We start from the raw sequence: 16,924 nt of genomic DNA, 5'->3' as shown, positions 1-16,924 counted from the left end.
ACTCGTGCTATGTTCCAAGTAAGGGCTCAGAAATCCTAGACTAGACAGAGGGAGAAATGATCCAGTTGTAAATGTTGAAGTCCTGATCATGAAGTGCAGAATGCATTTCTCTCTGGGTGGGAGAGAAATGAAGAGAATTGTGAAACTTCTGTTTAATCAGAGGAGAGCTTCCACATTTCTGTCACATAAATATGCAGAAGGGATAAGCTTATAGCTTCAGCTGTCCTGAATGCAGTGACACCATATGAAGACAGAACACACATGCACATGCCTGTATAAACATATACACAGTTGTAGCCAAAATGTTTAACGCTGTAAGGACTGAGCTTTCTCTCTCCAAGGATGTGCATATGCCCTCTTTGGTCTAATTGGGTTTACCACTCTGCATGCACATGTATATGCAAGAGATATAAAATACAAGTACCATTGCTTCTGATGTGAAATAATATTTATTTTCTTGTACCAACTACAGGTCCCTGAGAGAGTACACGTACAGTTCACTCTGGAAGCTACGCAGCTGAAGCACTGGCAACAGAAGAAGCAGAATATGCTTGGCTGTCATTTTAGCAATCTTCTCTGCAGCAGTCTTAATGTGCATGGAAGAGGGGCTATCGCCTGATGACTCCACATGTATGAAACTGTTCAATTTGGATAGCGAAAACCTAGAGGAAGTGTCAGGTGAAAATTCCCCTGTGCTTTGCTCTTTTGGGCAATTGAATAATTTCCTGAAGGAACTGGGGAAGCCACCCCATCCTGTCAAATGTTTAAAGATACTTGACTTTAAAATGCTGTCTATCTTGACAGTATAAACATATACACATATAAACATCTATCTGTGTTTGGCATAACAGGTCTCTTCCACTTCTAATTGTTTTCAAAGAATCAAGAGATACTGCATCCAATAATGATAATGAATAGGTATTAAACATATCTGAAGCTGGAATTTGGAGGCCAGATCTGAAAGTATTGCAAAACGTAATTGTATTTGCATGCTCTTTGTATATGCACTGCTCTTAATCACATGTCCACAATCTCAAAAGCAAGGGTCAGAAAATTCACTGAGATTTTGAAAAAGCAATAATATAAAGCCCATTGCATGATTTAATATAGAATCCTAACAGTAAAGAATTTGATGATTTATCTGGTTCTTATTTGATGTACCTCTACTGCCACAGTTAATATAGTGTTTGCAGTGCACACATAAAGCAGATACCCCTGAATTCTTCTCTAAAAGAGTTAAATTATTTTATGGTCATGTGTGCTGTCTTTCCTGTTATTTTTTTCCACAATCTCTATAGGCTGTATTTAGGTTATATAAGTTCCTCTTAACAGCTTTCAGCAGGGTTTGCTTTAATATAATGGTAGAGGTAGGTGGTTATAAAAAAAGGATATAAAGATGCTTCTAAGAAACTTTAAAGCATGAAGAGAGCCTGTCTTTCTTGGTAATTACCAAAGTCTATAAAAAAAAAAAAGTAAGCCTCCAGTGAGGTATTTGGAAACAGGCTATTTTGTTCTGGTTCAGACTATTTGGTCCTGCTGCTAATGATTGCATATTTCACTGCAGCAGAATAAAAATCAACCTCTGACAAATATCAGTCAATGTCCTTAAAGTATTTCAGCTCCCAAAGTAGAATTAAAGTAATATCTAAGTTTTTCTGAAGGCTGATGCTGGCCCTTCAGAGGTATGGTTCAATTTCAGTCCTACATCTTTTGTATACTGGAAAACATCAGGGAGCTGAGGGTTTTCTTGGTTTTGCTGCAGATGTGCTGCACGCTTGTGTGAATATTTTCTGTAAGATCTGTGAGACAGGAATGTAAAATGCCTGACCCCAGCCTTTGGGATACTTAGAGCAATAGTCCATATCTAAGTCCTTATGTCTAGTAGGAAGCTGGTGACTTTTACTGGCTTATTTGTGGCTTATCTTAATGGCTGCAAGTTAAAGACCCAGGGGCAGCATTATTAAGAAGTTCATTTGTGTCTGGGTTTGTTGGTGCATATCTTCTCCCTACTTGCATCCTAAAGTATTATGTTTCATAACTAGTTGTTGCTACTGGTCCTGGTGCTGCTGCTGCTGGCAGTTGTATTTCTCTGGTTCCCAGTTCTCTTTGCTGGCTTCCTCTGGGGAGGCAGCATGGTGAGGATATCCTCCACCAACCTCTCTGCTCTGCTGGAGGGACTGAGGAGGTAACAGATGAAACTAGACAGACAATCTGTTGATAATTCACAGCTCTGCTTCTCCGTAGCCTCCTGGAAGGAAGATGCTGGGACTTACCACATAGTTGGAGTTCCTTGTTCTGCTGAGCACACCAGCGCCACGCAGCAACCCCTGATGGTCAGTGTGCTGTGCATTGCCTGCTGCTTGCCTTCCACAGGGAGCCCTGGGGGATGCAAGCTGAGCTGCCTGCATGCTGGTGGAGCACTGGCAGATGTGAGCACAGGGCCTTCCTCCCAAAGCCGATGTGAATCCTCTCTGCAGTTATGTTAATACCTAGAGCGGGATGAAACTGACCCTAAGGAGTTAGCTACTTCCTTGTTTCTTCCTTTTTAAAGTGGCATCATCAGTGCAAAATATCTTGAAATTCTTAGCTATAAGATGCTGTAAAAATGGGAACATTATCGTTAGTATTAGCTTGCTATGGAACTAGAACAAAAAATTATCCCGGACTTTTTCTCGTACATGTTTATGCCTTGCAGACAGCCTACATGGACCTGGATCCAGACAGACTCATGGGCACAGTGTGTCTCAAGGCATAAATAATTCCAAAAGCTCACTAGGTTCAGTTCAAACATTTTCATCTTCTCTATTTTGAAGAGGCTGTGTTATCAGCTTAACTGCATTTGTTAAACCATTTGCAGACACAGTTTTTTGTTTGTGTGTTAGCCTCAGTGTCAGCAGCAGAATGATCACCAGAGGTGGTGCTGACTATCAAACATGTAATTGCTCCCCAGTAATAGTACCTAAAGGGGAGATAGGACATTATAGAAACAGCTTCTTTTGGTTCTAAAAGGATCAGATGAAATGGAGAGCCTGCTCTGAACAGTTAGGATGATTTTGCGACGAGATACATGGTTTAGGTAATCTGACTGTGAGCCATCTGCATTTTACACCTCCCTGGTGGCTAGATTTACTCTTTGCCTGTTTTTAATTTGGGATTTCTTTTGCTTTCTGCTATGTGCACTGATGAGATTTTGATATTTTCTTGTACAATGCAGTGTAATAGAGTGGTTTTGCCTAAATGGACCTATATTAATTCATGTGAAGCAAGGGCATTCATTTCTGACAAAGATCTCTCTAATCCATTGAACATGTTATGTTAATGTCTATTGATTTTCTGATGAGCGCAATGATTAGGTAATTATCTACAAATCCTTTCTCTTCTGAATGTGCAGTGTATAATATATGGTTTCATGGATTAAATAATGGCATACACTTGCAGCAATGTGCTCCTACACAAGATCTTCCTCATTTATAAGTCAGATGCACCACATATTCGAGCACGGCATCAGTTAAGCTGACATGTACCGACATCCTTGCTGGCTAATTTCCGGTGCATGTGTCCAAATAAGTGCATAACATTGTACATTGAGGTGTTCTATGCAAATTCAACTACATCAGTAAAACTGCTGTGAGAAAACCTTCTCACATTTTTGAGCAAACCATGTTCAGTACAAGTGTTTTTCGATGGCGTTTTCATTGTTACCAGCACCAGTATTGCAGAGGTGAATGGAACTTCTGGTGTGACTATGCAAACACACAGTGTGTCTGTTCTTCTACAGACCATGATGTGCTCAGGAATTAGAACACAAAAGCAGTTTGTGAAAAACAGTGAGAAAATAACTTTAACAGGTGATCTTTTAGTGGTATTACTAAGTTTCTCAATCAAATTATGAGCACTCTTGCCTATTTGCCTCTCTCTCTTGCAACAACCTTGCCAGATATCCCCTTCTCTGTGTATTTAATGAGTAGCCTTCCTTCGCTTTGCACATAATCACTTGCCTTTTACATATACATTTACAAAACACTAGTGCAATGTGAATTTAAATGCACACACCAAACAAGGAGTGAATCCATACTCTAAATGTTGAAAAGCAGCTACAAGGTATACTCTGAAAACATAAAGCTGCTCAGTCAGAAGGAGAAATTTCAGTTCTTACAATTAACCCTGCTCTGGTAATCCTACTGCAAGAAGGCATACACATCTGTTTGTCTTTCCACACAATGTGCTCTGTGGCAGGATGAAAATGAGAAGCAGAGATAGTTGCCCTTTCAGGAACTCCCAGATCTATTGTAAGGTTATTATCTTGGCATTTAGACCGTTTGAAGATGGCACAAGTAATAAAAGAGAATAAAAAACAACCCAATTGTCACTAAATTCCAGCATAGAAATTATACTTAAATCTCCCCAGTATGCTTCAAAACCAGCTTGTCTTCTTTTCTGTACTTGTGCCTATATTCACTGTAGGTAAGTGACTGCTTTTCAGCTTTGAACTAATTATCATTCCTGAAAGTATTTTCCAAGCCACAACGGCTTTATGGGCCAGCTTCTGTTCTCAGTGAATTACAGGAGTAATGCTGGTGACTTCAAGAGGAGCAGGAGCCGTGTTAATGAAGTAGGCCTATAAAAGAAAAAGGGGGGGGGGGGGAAGAAGCAAAATACTTTACCAGTACATTGAGGTTAAGGCTAGAAGATTGTGTTAGTGGTTATGGTAAAATGATTAATTCTATAGCTTTTTCTTTAAAAAAAAATGCAGCATTGGCTTACTACGCAAATCCTGATCTCTGCCTGTGTACGTATTCTAACTGCATATTCTTACTTTGGCAGAAAGCAAATACTGGAGTCTTTTTTGTTTTGCATTTACTACAAACATCTCTTTTGGACTCCATGTGACAGATCAGCTATTTCTCCCCTGCTGCTTTCAAAAGTTTTTATAATATCAGCCTTAAAAATCGCATTTCTTTGGCAAATTTCTCCAGGATAAAGTCAGCCATAAACTGGAAGAAAAAATGCCTTTAGGCTTACGAATTCTTCCTTCTCTCAAGCATCAAAATGCTGTTATTTTGAGAAGTGTCTGTGTTCATTGTTTCTCTGAAATCTGAACTTTTTCCACTTGGAGACAGTTAACTCCCTGAGAATCTTGCAGGAGCGGTATTAGATGTTGATCTCCTTGCAGGAGGATGGGGTGCAGCAGACAGCCAGGCCACATCGATCCGGGCTGCAGGACGTGTTTAGTGAAAAATCTATAGGGCTCAGCTTAGGGTGTCAGCTGTCAGTCTGCAGAGCATCTGTCAGAGGAGTATTTGCTTCACTGCCGCTGAATGTGAGTAATGCTTTCACAATATGGCAGTACGATGCTATAGATTACAGTTGTAATGGAGCACATCCTGAACAGCTGAGCCTGCTCTCTCTCGCTCATTCAATAGCAAGAGTTGCCTCACTATAAGAGCTTGGGGGATTATGTACTCCAAACAGCTGTCTATAGCACCATGGATTTATTTGGGCTAAATGAGAACTTGCTTTCTTTAGCTAAATCAAACTTTATCAGACAGTTTTACTGTTGGCAGTTAAAATAAAATGTGTTTGCTGAACAGTAAACACCTTGTTACTGTTAGGAAGGATTATATAAACAAAAGGCATACACAATGAAGTCTTATGCCAACTGACTTACTGTCAAAATAATATACTGCTGCTAGTGGAATTGTGCTCACTTGAAGGAAATTATAGGCCTAAAAACACATCTTGAATGACAAAGAAACCATTTTTCCACAAATAATCTTTAAAAAGTTTAATACATTGTGCCTTGTAGAAGGGGTTTCAGAGACCAAGGATGCTGTATCCTCATAAAGGAAGGTTAGGAAAAACTGTGTGAATTGCCTAAAATCTTCAAAGTTTTACTGTATTTGCATAATGCTCTGGCACAAGTAGATTTAGCACTTTTCCCTCTATGACATATGTAAAAGTGGTTTTTGTCCAACAAAACCTATACATTTTCTCTTTTAAAATTGGATAGGCTCTTCTTCCTTCAATTATTACACTATGTAATCTGCACAGCTACAGAATGCTCATGAGCAACCAAATATGTATTACAATAATAATGATTATTGCCATAATGATTTATGGCAATTTATGTGCCATAAATCAGCTTCTTTTCAATCCTCAAAAAAATGAAAGTAAGGCAGACTTTCTCTTGTATAATCACAACAAAGAAAAAAGGCAGCCCAGCAAAGTCACCGAAAGGAGTAACATTGATCTCAATGAATTTCAGATTATTCTTTAGAGAGTTTGAAAATGATTTTATATTCTTTGTGTTAAAGACCCGAGTTAGGAAAGCATAAGGCTAATGCTGTTTAGACTTTCTCACTGCATTCTGAATTTTACTGTGCAAAATGGTTCGGATTTCTTTTAGCTAATAATTAAAACACCAGAATCCAGCAGAAAAGGTCCAGGAACTGTCTTCTGCTTTCACTATGTGACTGCAATGTAGACTGGAAAGACGGATGATAGCTTGAAGGTCAAGATTTGCAGGCAGAATTTGGGTTAATGAGTTCTGTTATAAAGAACTTTTCAAGAACAAAAGATTCAGAAGTCCACAAATTCTTCAGAACAGTTCTGTTATCTACATTAAGCATTGTTTAGTGTAATTAGATTTATTCATGATTAGATGTATGTGTTATACTTTGGAAAATCTCTTTTTCAAGGTAGAGAATATGCTGGAAGCTCAAAAAAGGAAATTTTAATGTTGCCCTATAAATTTTCCTTTAGCAAAAACTAGCTCCAGCTGAAGTTAAGATTATTTTTTTCCACACATTTCTCAACAGAATGTGGATTATGTTCTTAATGTTATACTTGATCTCTGAAATACTCCTTTTCTTGTCCAGATTCTCACTGAAAACTCATAAAATATTATTCTGTGGACAAATACACCAATTTTGTTGCAATTATTTTTTGCATTTCTTTAGGGATGTTTGATAATCATTGTAATCCCTCTGTGCTCTATGTCATGGCAATAGAGTTTGCAGTGCAGTAAAACATAGACAAGATCCTCAAATCCACCTTCTTATACACTAAAAGTAGTGAAGGAAAATGCTTCTTCTATTTTATCTTTCAGTAAGAGTTGGAGAGAAATACCTGGTTAATAAGTGTCACTGCTATAAATTTTAGGACTAGCCCTGTAATAGTCATTTTGTTGTGTTAACTTGATAGAGGTATTTACATGTCTTTCCATGGGAAATCAAATATAAAGTGACTTCACAACTATTTGCTATTGGTCTTCTTTAAGCATATAATTTATTCTGCTGTGCAAGTGCTCTACCTTGGCTAATTAATTAGGGTTAAATCCATTACAGGTTCATACTGTTGACCTTTGACATAAACCTGAAGGATCAGGAAAGATGATCATCTGTTTTAATTATTTTCTGAATTCAGTTTTAAAGAAAATGCAACTACAGACAGGGTATTTTACAGATAATATGATACCTTAGGGTTTTGTTCTTCCTTCGTACCAGGCATTAAATGACTTACCGTACAAGGAAAAAGTCTGTCATTTATGAAACTCAATGCAAATTTGGTAGCACAGTATACTTCGTTCTTGCACATATCAAATTCCTTTCGACTACATGTGATAATAGAACAGAGCTGTGACAAAAGGAGATACATAATTAAAATCAATTCTCACATGCACTGACAAGCTCCAGTGAGAATCAATTAACATTTCCTGAGCAAGTTGCTCTGTAAGCAGCAGGTCAAGTGAAGCACAGTTTACTTCAGATTTATTTACTTCTGTCCATTAAATTTCTTGGCTGAAAAAAACACTGACACTTGAAGAGGAAGAGAGAATACGTGTCACATCTATTTGGAGCCATTCATACCCCAACTGTCTGGTCAGTCCATGCGTGTTCTTTGGCCAGGTGCCTACTGTTATGCTGAGTGCTTAATTGCAGAACTCTGCCTGCCCCACTGTCTGGACTATTGCACTGACCTGGCTTCTGATTATCACTGCATTTCTACAAAGTTAGTTATCTCTGTGACCTGTAATCCTGTGTCAAATGTGGTTGACATTTGGGAAAGATTTCAGAAGTTAGAAGGAGACAAAGTGTGTGATTGCACAGGCTCATTTCCTCAGGGAAGAGTAATACACAAGAATATATATGTATTTGCAGTGATTTATCTGGTAACATATGTACCAAAGCTGTAGGTAATTTGAGATTTTGTGGTACGTATAAATGCTGTGTTCTGAGAGTAGCAAAGTGAACTGAAGTTAAAAAGTTGAAACACAAAGGAGCTTGAAAAATTCTTACCTTGGATCTGCTGCCAGAAACATAAAGTATGTTACCTCCAAAAATAAGAGCCCTGTTTTCCAGATGATGTGAGCTTGGCCTTTAAACAGGGATCAAACTCTTTGCTTTGTGAAAAAATAAACGGACACCTATACTCTGACTACTATCTCTCAATTACTTTCCATGGGAATCAAACACAGAGCCTAAAAGCCCCTAGCAAAACTATTGCCTCCTGACAGCTGCTTTTCTGGACTTGCCTAGGCTGCATTCACCTTACTTTCATTGTAAGTTAATTTTAAATTATCTTCAGGGCAGTTTTTAGAGTCTCAACCATCTCTCACTGCCACAGTAGAGTCCTAGTGGACCTTCTTCTTGATCACCATTAAAGAAAAGTCCAGCAGTACCATTTTAAATTGAATTTAGGATTTGCAGATGTTTGGGGCACAAGAATGACATGGAAGTATTAGAATGAGTCCAGAGAAAGGCCACAAAGTTGGTCAGAGGGCTGGAGGACATCTCCTATGAGGACAGGCTGAGGGAGTTGGGGTTCTTCAGCCTGGAGAAGAGAAGGTTCTGGGGAGACCTTGCAGTGTCCTTCCAGTACCTAAAGGGGGCTACAGGAAATCTTGGGAGGGACTTTTTGTCAGGGGGGTGTAATGACAGGACAAGGCGTAATGGCTTTAAACTAAAAGAGGGTAGATTTAAATTAGTCATTAGGAAGAAATTCTTTACTCTAAGGGTGGTGAGGCACTGGCACAGGCTGCCCAGAGAAGCTGTGGATGCCCCATCCCTGGAGGTATTGAAGGCCAGGCCGGATGGGGCTTTGGGCAGCCTGCTCTGGTGGGAGGTGTCTCTGCCCATTGCAGGGGGTTGGAAAGAGATGGTCATTAAATTTCCTTCCAACCCAAACCATTTTGTCATTCCATGGGTTTCTACATCTAGCAAACAGGAAAATGCACGTCTTTAGTACTGTTTGCTGTTGTGTGCATTTGGTTGAACAAAGTCTGATTCACATACCTGCTGCATCCACTCGTGTACTACTGTCCCTGATAAAAGCACTGGAGTCCTCTTACATAGCGGCTTTTTCCATGTTTCAAAATTCTGGTGGTAAGGACCCCTCGTGCTTTATCAGGCCATCTTTAACTAAATGGTTAGTCCTCTATTGCTCCACCAGCAAAGAGCACCATCCTGACTGTTAAATTAGCATTTGACATTTCTTTCCTAGATCTTATGGTCCATGATTACTGTTCATAAGTTGGCTCCCTGAAACTAGAATGTCCTCTGGGTTCAGTAAAGAGCATAATGAGGGACAGCAAAAAATTCTTTCTGGTTCAGTTCATTGACTTGTGGCCTCTGCTTCTCAGAGTCTTTAGGAGGAAGGTGCTGAATTGCACACAGCAGAATGTCTCCTGGGGAAAGGGCGCGATGGAAATCAGAAGACAAAACATTTAAATCAAAAGGGTATTTCAGGAAGACATGTGATATGAAGTGTGTTTCCTTTCTGATGTGCAGGCAAATTAACTCATATCAAAGACAGGTTATACGCTTTGAATTGTTAAAAGTTCCATAGCTCTTTAAATACCTGCCAGCCAGAATATGGGTTTGCATGTTTTTGGTAACACACATTAGTTCTGACCCTCCTCCAACTGAAATCAGAGGGAATTTGGCCAACTACATCAAAGGAAACAACACTGGGACATATAAGTTTGATGCAGATGACTGATTATTGAAAAATATGTATTTGTATGCGTGAGAAATAGGACAAAATAAAAACCAGGAACACAATACCCACTCAATTTAAAGAAGTGTTTGGATTCAGATTTTTTTTTCAATTCTGTTCCAGAGCAGATTTAAAACTACACAAATAGCTGCCCTTCTCCATTTCCCCCTTTTCAAGATGGCAAAAGTTTCAGGAAAATCAGATTGATCTGTGAGATTACCAGCAATGTGGAAACTGAGAGCATATCAGTATGATTAGGACCTTTCTCATGATTACTGAAACATCAGACTTTTCCCTTGATTTGGCCTCAAATGTAAACCTTGATCCTAAGCCTAAAATATACCCTATTTTAATGTAGTTATCTCTAACCTGAACCACATACTGAAATGTATGCTCTGGGGTCTGCAGAGAGGCCGTTAAGCTATACTATCAGCACAAAAAGGCTTTAAGATGATTGACTTAACTAGACACTGGGAAAGCCAGAGTGCCCCTTGTCTCCCTGTATGTAACATCAAGGGAAACAACCTGGGGAAAAGGGATTGTGAGCATACTGAGGCAGAACCCTTGCAGGTTTTACATCCTCAGTGGGTATCTAGAGGCAATAGAGAACATGAGCTGAGTCCAAAGGGATTCCTCAAGGTATGGGGAAACTTCCATAGACAGACAGATGCATGGTTAGGTACAAGAGACACGAATACTTTTTGTTTCTCCCTCCCTGCCTTCCTACAGAAGCCCTGATTCCAAAACGTGCCATTTTGTCTAAAATAATTTTGAGGGTAATGCTGTGGGTTTTGCTTTATGCAACTTTTGGCAGCGTCAACAGTAAAAGACAACCTTTCAGTGTATGTTTCTATTTGCAGTGTTCATAAAACTTGGACTATCTGCAGTTGCAAAAAAAATGAAAAAATAGATCAGGAGGCATTCATTTTATTTTCCAAGTCTTGAATTTCTTCTAATATGCTGTTTTTTCTGTACCTGTGTCCTTTGAACTGTCACAGACACCCCTCAGCACCCCCTCCCATAAAAAAAAGAGCCTGCATTGCATTGAAAACCCTCAAAATAAATAGAAAATAACTCATTTTTCCCCCAAAGCACTCACATTTGTTCCTTTAAAATTAGGACTCAGCAAATAGTTGGAATACATCTGTACTCAGAGGAATCCACATCAGATCATAAATTTGTTCATGTTAAATACAAACATATGAATGCTCTCTTATATCCAGGGACTATGGAAGGGTTTAGAATTTGCACACTTCAGTCTGTGTAATGCCAGGGCAATGTTTCACTCATCTATGTAAATAAAAAGCAGGCTTGTAGTATTAAAGGCATAAGTATCCTTATGCTCTGCATAAACATCACAGGCTTCAATTTTGGGAAGGAATCACATAATTTGTCATATCTTTTATTGTGATTGACTTCAGTGATGGGCATACACAAACATATGATTTCCTACTCAGTGTATCGGTGTCTCTTGCTGTGCATTTGTTGCTAGAGTAATGGAAAAAAGATTAATCTCAGATATGCAAATAAGCTTAACTGAATAAAACAGGACAAATTACCCCACCATTGGAGCTGTTCCTAGCTTGGCAATGCTGCACACACAACAAGGGCACCAGGAGAGGATTCATGTGACTGCCCCTCATTCCTTCTCCAAACCTTTCGTTAAAAAAAAAAAAAAAAAAAAGACAACCTGCCTGACAACCTTAAAGTTTATAGCCCTTGTTGTTGCAAAGAAGAGGGTAAATGTGAAAACAGTTGACACACAAGGCCCCAAAATCAAGTCTCTGCTAAAATCATTAACTACGTGTTTGTGCATTTTCAGTGTTGGCAGTTCCAAAGAGAGCGGAGGATTTTGGCTTATGTGGGGTGGCAGTGCTGGTGGTGTGGGAGGTGCCCTTGAAAGACCTCTCTTCTGCCTCCTGGGTCTGCAGGAGGAGGTCGAACAATCTGTTGTAGAGCCCTGTCCTTAGGCTCTGTACAGTGGTGCTATTTATGCTATGCCATAAATAAAGGGAATGGTTTAGTATGGTCATAGTGTTAAAGAAGCATGCCTAAAAACAGCCGCTTACTGATGAGGGAGAGAAACCTTAAGGGAAAAAAAATCCACTTTAAGAAATATTTGTCATGAAATATCATTTATAACTTTCCCACCCCTGAAACTTCATTTTTCCTCCTCCCCTGGAAAAACTGGGAAAAAATATGGAGTCTAAGGAAACCTAATTGTATGTGTATGCCAGATGGAAGTTTTGTTAAGCCATCCACTTCTTGTGAGTTGTCTCCCTTGGGGCTATTATTTATCATCTTTTACAAAACCGATAAAGAGGATTTCCTGCTTCAAAAAAACGCAGACCTTAGGGTCCAATACTAAAAAGCCTTACTTATATGAGGACTCCCACTGAAGTCAGTGGAATTCCTTGTATGGGAAAGCATTTGCAAGATCAGCTACTAGGAACAGAAGGAAGCATAGAATAGATGACTATAATACTGGGGAAAAGCTACAAAATGAAAAGAGGAGGGATAGGAACATATAGTCATGTAAAATTACAGAAGATAGTGTGATTATCTAGACACACGACCTTTAAAGAATTTGTTTTCTTTAATTCAGCAATGTGCCTATATATAATGAAGTATCTATTGATTTTTCATCCCTGTTAAAATAGTTTTGGAGAAACTACTACAGGAGAAAAAAAAATCTAATTTAATCAAACCAAGGTTTTGTGATCTTCTGTACCACATCACTATGATATCTCCAGTACAGGTTTTTCTTTGTTTCATATGAAAATTAAGTTTTGAATCTGAAAAAAATGTTTTTTTATGAATGAATAAATTAAAAGGTAAGAGAAACATATTGCTGTTAGAGTCAGAGGGTGCTAGCCTTAGAGAGCTATGCAGATAATTCAAGGAAGAGAGGGTTGCCCTCCTTTTAAGACTCAGATATCAAACAGTTGCACAGGTAGGACAGAAAGGCTGGGTTCAATCATGTAGCAGTCATGTACTACCAATTTGATGACTTTTCATCAGCTGCTATACAAATCTTATCTTCACAGTTCTTATTTGTTCTTCAATTTTTTTCTTAAGGATATATGGTCTTTATTCAAGACTGTGTCAAGATTTTTTTAGTTGAACTGGATTTACTTGGCTGGGTTGGATAGTGCTTTGGCTCTCAGGGCTGGAGGTATTTCATCATAGAACAGAGTGATTCAAACTGAAACCTTGAAGAACAGTTGTTCTTGGAAAACCTTTCTGGATTTTTAAACTGCTGAACTTCTCCTGCCATCACTGCCCTCAAAGCAGTGGTAGCCTGCTGTTGTAGCTCTATGATGAATTGCAAATACAGACCTGGCAAGCCTTACAGGGAGAAATACCTTGTGTGTAGATGGCAAAAGGGATAAGCTGTCAGGTATACAAGCCCTTCTTTAAGTGAGCAACATAAGCAAGTGAAGCTTGGAGCAATTATTCCCAAATTGTATTTAACTTGACTTTTGTTCTTTTTCAAACTCCAGGACAGGATTCCTTGCTCGAAAGTGTGACCATTTGTTCAAAAATACCAGTCAATTTGACAAAATGTTTTAGTAACCTTGCTCTCTCTTGGAAGAATGATCACCAGACTAAAGCATGTCTTGGACTAAAGTTTGTCATAATAATCACTGTGATCTGTTTATTCAGTGAACCTTCTTTTGGCCCTTGAACAACTTTTTTTTTTTTTTTTTTTTTTTTTTTTTTTTTTTTTATGCTACTTTTGACATTTGTAATTCTCAAGTTTTTGAGGTTTCCAAACATATTTGATCTAGGAACAGCACGTACACAATTTGTGCTTGCTATTCTGAATTCACTTATCCAAGATTAGTGATTGATCATAACTCTATTTTGCTTGTTTGGGAGGATGATTTATGTGTTTATAAAGTATCTCTGCTTCTCAGCTTCCTATGCATTTGATTCAATTCTTTTATTAAGACATCTTATGCTACTGGCCCAAGATATATGTTCTGCAAATCTTTACAGAAAACAAATTTCTCTGTGAACATAAAGGAGGTGAAACACAGCTAGAATTCCCTTGAAGCATAAGGGCATTTTAGCTATTATTATTATTATTATTATTATTAGCATATAATAATAAGTTTAGACCCTGGAAAATTCAAACACCTGAATTCAAGAAGTATGAAATATATGTACTTTTCTTTATTCTGTCACACTAATGCCACACTAGAATGTCCTAAAAATAAAACTCAATGATAGATTATTAGTTTGTTAAAATGCACACAAAATAGCACATTCTAACTGGTGAAGTAAATGATACTGAAGAGGTTCGGTCAATACATTATTCTGAGAAGCCGAAGCCTCCGTTAATTTCTCTGCTGTCAGAAATTATTTCATTTTTTTCATATTTGGTGCAAGCTTTATGTGTAAATTTCCTGTGCATGGCATACAGTATTTTTATCACTATATAACATAATGCTTTTAAATTATGGGTACCATGACATTCTTGTAAAGAATACAATGAATTGGAAGATAACTCCAAAAGGGCTGTGACAGGTTAAGAAAAGCCTTTGTACGATTGAATGCATTCACCTTGTTAGTTCCAGCTCTGTAGAGTCTCCCTAGGACATTGAATTTACACTTGCTTGCAAAGCACCAGAACACAAAAAAATCTGTATTCAACTCTTATGAACCTTTCATGGAGTGCAGCCGTCTCTGTACTGTATTACTCTCATTCTCAGACTTCTTTTGGAATGGTCTGTTCCAAAAGCAGACACACACACATTTTTATACACATATATGCATGTGTTTTTTCAGTGTACTTATGTGTACTTAGGAGCTCACACAGACGCTTATATTGCATGAAAGAAAGTCCAGGCAATTAAATAATCACAAGAGAGAAATTTGTTCCTGCGTATTACCAGAAATTAAACATTATGCCTGTGGTGTCCTTCTGTTCCATCCTGGATAGTTCTATTAGCTAAAATATATCTGTTGTCAGCACTATCAAAAAAAAAAAAAAAATCTATGGTTTTAACTTAAAATGTGATGGGATATTGCCTGGAATATTTTCTCATATAGACAGTGTTATCTGAGTCCTTCCTTGGCAAGAAGTTCAATCTGAAGACAGTTCTCAGATGGTGTCAGCAGCTTACTCTGTGATGCCTCTGGAAGCAGGGCTCCCTTGTCCTTTTAAGGAATTCCCTGTTCCCAAATTCAGCATTCGGGAAACTCACACTCAACCATGAAATCTCTTTCAATTACTATAAGCAATTCTGGAATTCATTTAAAGAATTACCTTTTTACTCTAGTCACTAGAGGACATAATCCACGTGTAGAGGACATGTGCATTGTGTCGTCTACCTGGCCTTCACTGATGACTGCAACATGGGATGCTTCAGCCCGGCTAAGCCTCAGTGAGCACAGACATCCCTGAGCCCTTGTATTTGTTAGCTGCGCTGGGGGCAGCCACTGCCACAAGCGCTCCAGCACCTGGGGATAGATTAAGCCTTTCACAACCTATAAAGCACACCTAAAAACAGACCCTATGGAAGAGCTATGTCACAAATTTGAGGGTCTTTCTTTTTCTTTCTTCTATTTTTGAGAGACCAGCACTCATAAAGCAGTGTTGAGAGGACATTATAGTGAGGAAGCCAGCAGTAAATTTGTAGCTTTGCCTCTAACAGCTGGCTTGAGAGGGACCAGCCATCAGAACTGAGGAGGAGGAATGTGGGACAGGGGAGTGAAAGGGAGACTGTAATAATACTCATAATTAAAATGCTGCATTTTAGCTGCTAGGGAAAACAGCGCTGCAGATTTCTGGAAGAAATTTGATTCCAAGAAGTGCAAGAGGCTGTGAGTGAAAATTCTTTCATAAGCAGGAAGCAAGAGGGAGAACTATAAGGAAATATTCTGTTTATTTTGGCCATAATTCTAAAAAACCTGGGGTAAAACTGAAGAGAAATGAAAGAAAGAATCTTTATAAGTGATGTGTGAAAAGTACCTCAAATTTCTGGACACTGCAAAGCTAATTATGAATGTGAGTAATTTATTCTTGTGTTGTCCCTGAACTAATCAATATTTTGTACTTTATTAGGAATAGAAACTTGCATTGTCTCTTTCAAACATACGGTAGTTAGCTGATAAATTGAGTGGTTTGTGCAGTAGTATGACCAGCTGTTATAAATGTTTTAGTAATTTTTTGGCATTAAAAGTAAACAGGATTTTTTTTCCTTTTTTCTTTTATTCAGCTGGGCTGAATAGGAAAGCACAAAGCCAATAAACCTAGATCTTGTTTCATATCCTGAATTTTGTTTTGAATCTGTAATAACCCTAAATGTGTTGCTGTGCTTCTAAAAAGCTTCTTACAAGATGCAAAACCAGGTAGTAATTTTGCATTGTGTAATAGTTATTTTGCTATTTAATTTTGCTTTATTTGTTACCCTCCTACCGGATGTAGCCATGGCTTAAGAGACACCTCTCATAGACCCTTGAGACCTGGCTTTTGAAGACTCTGACGTACTTTTGGAGCAGGCCTCTTCTCTTTCTGGAAGGATGTCAAGGAAGCAGCTGGAGAGCATAGGAGATGCTCACTCATTACCAGTCAAAACCCTCCAAGGAATGTCCCCACTGACCTCACAGGGCTTTGGGCTATGCACGGCACAAAACTAGGGGTATTCACATTGCTGACTGTGGTCAGGGAGATGAATGAAGGCATATTAAAAACTGGAAAATACATGGTGGGGGAGATGGGACCGTCCCTTCTTCAGAACACTGAATTTTGTAGCAAGGTAGAGAACTGCTCATGGCTGTGAGCACTGAGTTTGTCACCATGTGTTCCCATCCAGGTAGTGGCACATCCCAAGTGCCAGACGCTGCCTTCCAACCAGATGTGGGGAGCTTGAGCCCCTCCACATTTGCATTGGACCTGAAGATGTTGCTAGGCCGAGGA

General features: G+C 38.7%; 1 long non-coding RNA gene across 13 annotated transcripts in view; it reads left to right on the top strand.

Moving 5' to 3' along the window:
- The window catches only part of LOC137853901 (uncharacterized), a 203,351-nt gene that overhangs the window by 126,108 nt on the left and 60,319 nt on the right, over positions 1-16,924 (top strand). For 8 of the 13 annotated variants that reach the window (XR_011094818.1, XR_011094814.1, XR_011094820.1 and 5 more), the window contains one exon: positions 473-5,320. The exons of 1 other annotated variant lie outside the window; for it this stretch is intronic. This is a non-coding gene — a long non-coding RNA (uncharacterized lncRNA). The remainder of the gene's footprint in view (positions 1-472; positions 5,321-16,924) is intronic. 4 more of the 13 variants (XR_011094821.1, XR_011094813.1, XR_011094819.1 and 1 more) reach the window with 2 other exon arrangements.

This window comes from Anas acuta, chromosome 3 (genome assembly GCF_963932015.1).
Source record: "Anas acuta chromosome 3, bAnaAcu1.1, whole genome shotgun sequence".
NCBI classification, from domain to species: Eukaryota; Metazoa; Chordata; class Aves; order Anseriformes; family Anatidae; genus Anas; species Anas acuta.
The sequence above is the reverse complement of the archived record's forward strand: the minus strand, read 5'-3'. Positions and strand labels throughout refer to the sequence as shown.